The following is a 4,521-nucleotide window of genomic DNA, read 5'->3' on the forward strand; positions in this document are numbered from 1 at the left end:
CTGAGACCATAGGAGGAGAAGGTGAATGGCAACACCACACATAGTCATAACACTCAGACACGGGGCTTCACTGTCACTACCCCTGTGTTTTCCATCATTTATATCCAGGGGTGAAAGTAATTTACAGGACTTACCGGTACTGCCGGAGTCCCGAGGGGGCGTGGCCTCATCCAGAAGGGGCGTGGCCTCATCGGGGGGGCGTGGCCTCTCAAGATTTAAAGGCCCTGGAGTACCAGCTGTGGCTGGGAGACCAAGGGCCTTTAAATGAACCAGGGCCTCCCAGCTGCAGAGGTAGCCCTTTAAATTCTGGCCCCAGCCCAGCCACCAGAGCCGCGGCCGGGATTCAAAGGGCTCTGGGCTGACCGCAGCCGCAGCAGCCCAGAGCCCTTTAAATCCGGCCCCAGCCTGGCCGCCGGAGCCGCGGGTGGGGGGTTTAAAGGGCTCTGGGCTGCCAGCTGTGGCGGGGAGCCTAGAGCCCTTTCAATCCCCACAGCAAAAGCCGGTGCAGTCCGGCACAGCGTATTGGCTCTTGCCGCTATGCCGTACCAGCTTGTACCAGCTTACTTTCACCTCTGTTTCTATCCTAAGGAACACACCCTCCCCCTCCCCCACGCACTGTCACACACAACCTTCTCCCCTGGAGCCCCAGCCAACCCTCCCCCACACACGCCACGGGACACAGCCTCTCGGTGACTCACCCCGATGGGGGCTTGTCTCTGCATCTCCCCAACAGGGGAGCAGGGAGCCGAAAGGGCCACAGGAGACCAGTGGAGCTAGGCAGGGATAGGAAAGACTTCCCCTCCCTTTCCTTCCCCTCCCTGAGTCCCGTTAATCTCACCCATCAGATGCTCCAGCACCAGGTGGGCTCAAAGCACCAACCTTCCCCTGAGCAACGGAAGGGGGAACCAGCTCTTTCACATGGAAGGAGGCTCCCCACCTCTGCTGCTGCCATTCTGCAGCCTTTCATATGGATTTGTATTAGCTAATGCAACCCCCCCACTCCTCTAATCCAGCCATGAAACATGAGACACGCTCCTGAAAGCAGGGCCCAGTGGTGCAATGGGTTAGTGCCCAGGACTTACAGAGCAGTGCTGAGTGGAGTGATGCTGAGGTTGTGAGTTCAAACCTCACCTGCAGCCCTAGTTTCCTTTAAGCAAATGGCTTCTGCCAATCAGTTTGCCCTGCAGAAAATACAATTCCTGCTCAGAAGACACTGAGGTCCCCTTGCTTTACAGAGAGCAGGGCAGATTCCACAGATCTACCAGGCTCTGCCCTCCACCAGCTGCCTGTGTCAGGAGGGGTCAGGCAGAGCCCAGAGCACTGCCCCTGACTCCCTCTCAGTCTTTGCTCCCCAAACCACCTGTGTGCTCACCCACTTCACTGTGAGACTCAAACCCTGCCTGGCTTGCTGTATGCTGGTGTGGTTTTCATCTGTCACGTTGATGTGCATGTGGGTCCTGTGTGATTTTGGTGGATGTCTTGCATAGTTCTGTGTGCATGGATGTGTGTATGATTTTGCATTAATATTGTTTTTTGCTTTGTATTCTTTTGATATGTGGGTTTTGTGTTTCCTGTTGTGGGCTTTTGCTGTATTTTTGGTGTGGATTTGTTCTTTCTATATTTTGTGAGGTTTTCCTTTTTGTGTATATGGCTCTGTGTGCTGTGTGGGTTTGGTTTTTGTTATGTCTGTGTGGGCCTGTGCAGTGTGTGATTTTCTCATTCTCTGTGTGCGTGTTTGTCTCTCTGTTTGTATCTTCATGTGTAAATTCACTGGAACTTTTCAAAATCTGCACAGCTTTGCCAATTTTCACCAGGAATTTTTCTCCATTAACAAATTCTCACTTGTTCCCTACCCGTTGGTGACCATTGCCCCAGGGGCCTGTCAGTCTCAGGGTCCTGATTTCCCATTGGCCCTTCCCCCTTCTATTGGGACTGGGAACTAGCCAACCAAACCCCACTAAGTTTTAGTAAAGGGCCAACAGTCCCTTACACAAGCCAGCCCTGTGAGAGTCTCCAATGTCCCAAGAGACCAATACAAGCTGGTCCCATGGTGTAAAGGGCAGCACTCAGGACTCTGAATCCTGCAATCTGAGTTCAAATCTCAGTGGGACCTTGTGTTAGCTGGTGGTAAAGATCTGGTGCTCAAAGTGCTTTCCTGTCTCCAGCTATACAAAAGTGGGTCATTTCCCTCCTGCTGGTTAACTCCTTTTCCCCACCAGAGCCAGGTCTTTGGTGGGGGTTTAGAAGTGGCTCTAGTGGTTGGGATTCTCACTGCTTCACCTGATGCCCACAAGTCTGGTGCTTGTAGCCACACTTTTCCTCTTGCTCACATGGCACTTGAAGAAAGCAGTGCCAGGGCCAGGCTTGATAGGCAGGAGGGAGGCAGAGTCCCAGGCTGGAGCCCAGCACACCTCTCCTCCTCTGGGCACCTGGAGCAGAGGCGGCTGGTGCTGACAGCTCCGAGGGAAGGCTTATAAGCCACAGAGTGACTGAGGGCGGGGCTAGACGAGGGCAGGACCATGCCTATGTGTGGCCAGCAGACAGGCAACAAGACTCCCGGCCAGCCTGCTCCCTGCCATGCCAAACCCCCACTGAAGGCCACCCGCAGACCACCATGCGGGGCGGCTGCTGATGCTCTGTGTCCAACATCAGTAGACGGTAGGAAAGCAGGGCCAGCCCCCCTGGTGGGGCCTCTTACCGTTCCCATACTCCATGCTCACTTTTGCAGTGGGACAGGAGATGTTATCCCAAGAGGCTTTTCTCCAGCTGGTGAGAAGCAGAGAAACATCCAGGCTCCCAAGGCGCTATGTAGCAACCCCCCTCAAGCACAGGGACAGAGGGAAACTGCTCCACACGCTAGCCCGGGCAGCCGTCCATTTCCTTTGGGAATTCAGGAATAGCAAAGGCTAGACTGGAAGCACCTGGGGCTCATGCCCCAGCCTTTGTGACATCCAACCCCCAACTCCTTCCCGGGGCTCTAGCTGAAGCCAGAGCATTGGCCTGAGCGGCCAAGAAGAGGTTCCAGATTTGAAAGGAGCAGGACTTTCAGCATGAAGGTAAAACTGCATCAACGCAACCACAAAGGGACTTGACCCCTCAAGTTTTTGATTCAAAGTCAGGCACCTTATCCGTTAAGCCATGCGGGTGCCTTCTGCATGCGCTTCTTTGGAAAAGGTGGACACTGTGGGTACGTCTACACTACGGGACTATTCCGAATTTGCATAAACCGGTTTTGTAAAACAGATTTTATAAAATCGAGTGCGCGCGGCCACACTAAACACATTAAATCGGTGGTGTGCGTCCATGGTCCGAGGCTAGCGTCGATTTCTGGAGCGTTGCACTGTGGGTAGCTATCCCGTAGCTATCCCATAGTTCCCACAGCCTCCCCCGCCCCTTGGCATTTCCGGGTTGAGATCCCAGTGCCTGATGGGGCAAAAATCATTTTCGCGGGTGGTTCTGGGTACAGCCTCACCCCTCCCTCCCTCCCTGACAGTGGCAGACAACCGTTTCGCGCCTTTTTTGCTTGGTGAACCGTGCAGACGCCATAGCACAGCAAGCATGGACCCTGCTCAGCTCCATACCGCAATCGTGGATGTTTTAAACACCTCGCGCACTCGTGCAGTATATGCTGAACCAGGACCTTCGAACCGAGGCGAGTAAGAGGCGGATATGGCAGCGGCGATGACAGTGATGAGGACGTGGACACAGAATTATCTCAAACCGCGGCCCCGGCGCTTTGGAGATCCTGATGGTAATGGGGCAGATTCTATCCATTGAATGCCGATTTTGGGCCCGGGAAACAAGCACTGACTGGTGGGACCGCATTGTGTTGCAGGTGTGGGACGATTCCCAGTGGCTGCGAAACTTTCACATGCATAAGGGCACTTTCATGGAACTTTGTGACTTGCTTGCCCCTGCCCTGAAACGCCATAATACCAAGATGAGAGCAGCCCTCACAGTAGAGAAGCGAGTGGCGATAGCCCTGTGGAAGCTTGCAACGCCAGACAGCTACCGGTCAGTCGGGAATCAATTTGGAGTTGGAAAATCTACTGTGGGGGCTGCTGTGATGCAAGTAGCCAAAGCAATCACTAAGCTGCTGCTACGAAAGGTTGTGACTCTGGGAAACGTGCAGGCCATAGTGGATGGCTTTGCTGCAATGGGATTCCCTAACTGTGGGGGGGCGATAGATGGAACCCATATCCCTATCTTGGCACCGCAGCACCAGGGCACCCAGTACGTAAACCGGAAGGGGTACTTTTCAATGGTGCTGCAAGCACTGGTGGATCACAAGGACGTTTCACAAACATCCACGCGGGATGGCCAGGAGGGTTCATGTCGCTCGCGTATTCAGAAGCACTACTCTGTTTAAACGGCTGCAGCAAGGGACTTACTTCCCAGACCAGAAAATAACAGTTGGGGATGTTGAAATGCCTGTCGTTATCCTGGGGGACCCAGCCTACCCCTTGATGCCATGGCTCATGAAGCCATACACAGGCAGCCTGGACAGTGGTCAGGATCTGT

General features: G+C 54.1%; 1 non-coding gene across 1 annotated transcript; it reads left to right on the forward strand.

Annotated features, from left to right (window-relative positions):
* Positions 1 to 2,041: 2,041 nt before the first annotated feature.
* TRNAQ-CUG lies at positions 2,042 to 2,113 on the forward strand. The gene has a single exon. It is a non-coding gene; the product is annotated as a tRNA-Gln (tRNA).
* Positions 2,114 to 4,521: the final 2,408 nt, after the last annotated feature.

This window comes from Mauremys reevesii, unplaced genomic scaffold (genome assembly GCF_016161935.1).
Source record: "Mauremys reevesii isolate NIE-2019 unplaced genomic scaffold, ASM1616193v1 Contig101, whole genome shotgun sequence".
Taxonomy (NCBI): domain Eukaryota; kingdom Metazoa; phylum Chordata; order Testudines; family Geoemydidae; genus Mauremys; species Mauremys reevesii.